The sequence below is a fragment of the Galeopterus variegatus genome, unplaced genomic scaffold, assembly GCF_000696425.1.
Source record: "Galeopterus variegatus unplaced genomic scaffold, G_variegatus-3.0.2 Scaffold3172, whole genome shotgun sequence".
NCBI classification, from domain to species: Eukaryota; Metazoa; Chordata; class Mammalia; order Dermoptera; family Cynocephalidae; genus Galeopterus; species Galeopterus variegatus.
In genome coordinates, this window is record NW_007729283.1 from 43,208 (window position 1) to 44,600 (window position 1,393).

The following is a 1,393-nucleotide window of genomic DNA, read 5'->3' on the forward strand; positions in this document are numbered from 1 at the left end:
TTTTCTTACAGTTCTGGATGTCAGAAATCCAAAATCAGTTTCACTGGGCTGAAATCAAGGTGTCGACAGGGACTCACTCCCTGTGGAGGCTTCAGGAGAGGATCTGTTTTCTTTTAAATTGTGGTAAAATATATATAACATATAATTTACCATCCTAGCCGTTTTAAGTGTACAGTTCAGTGACATTAAGTATATTCACATTGTTGTCCAAACATCACCACCATCCATTTCAAGAACTGTTTTCATCTTCCCAAACTGACACTCTGCATTGCTTAAACAATAATGACTGCCCAGTTCCTCCCCCTTCCCCCATCATTGGCAACCACCATTCTGCTTTCTGTCTCTACCAACTTGACCGCTCTAAGTAACTCGTTTATGAGGAATCATACAATAATTGTCCTTTGGTGATGGACTTATTTCATTTAGCAGTAGATTCATCCATGGTTTAGCATGTGTCAAAATTTCCTCCCTTTTTAAGGTTGAATAATACTCCATTGTATGTATATATACCATTTTGTTTATCCATTCATCTGTTGATGGACACTTGGGTTGCTAGCACTATTGTTTTGGCTATTGTGAATAATGCTGCTATGTAAATGGGTATGCAAATAACTTTTCAAGACCCTGCTTTCAATTCTTCTGGGTCTCTAACCAGAAGCGGAGTTGCTGGATCATATGAGAGAATCTGTATTTTTGCCTTTTTCATCTTCTAAAGCTACACTCCTTGCATTCAGTGGCTCGTGGTCCCTTCCTTCATGTTCTAAGTTAGCACCTTTTCATCTTGTTTCAGTGGTCACATTGCCTCTTTTTCTATCTCAAATTTCCCTCCGGTTCCTTCCTATAATGACGCTTGTGATTGCATTTAGGGCCATCTGGATAATCCAGGATAATCTCCCCACCACAAGATCCTTAATTTAATCACATGCACAAAGTCTCTTTTGCCATATAAAGTGACATTCACAGGTTCCAAGGACTAGGACCTAGATATCTTTGGGGGCCATTATTCAGTCCCACACAGCAAATAGAAAAAGTAAAAGAAATACAGAAACATCATATAGAGAAAAGACCATACAATTTCACTGTCCCTAGCAATCACAATAAGAAATAGCTTGGGACATTTTTTTCTAGATTTATTTCTATGCATATACTAAGAAATGTATTTCTTTTGTTTCCCTTGCTTTTTAAAAAAATCAAAAGTGGGATAACATTCTACATAGCCCAGTGACTTGTCTTTTTTATTTAATAACATGTCTCTGCAGCAAGCTCTTTAAAAGTGGAAGGGATTTACTTTCATGCTACTGTTGTGTAGTCTTTGATGTAATAATAGCAACTTGCCAGTAAAGCAAGTGACTTTTAGAAAAATTCTATTTGAAATAATCTTCTAGAAATGTCA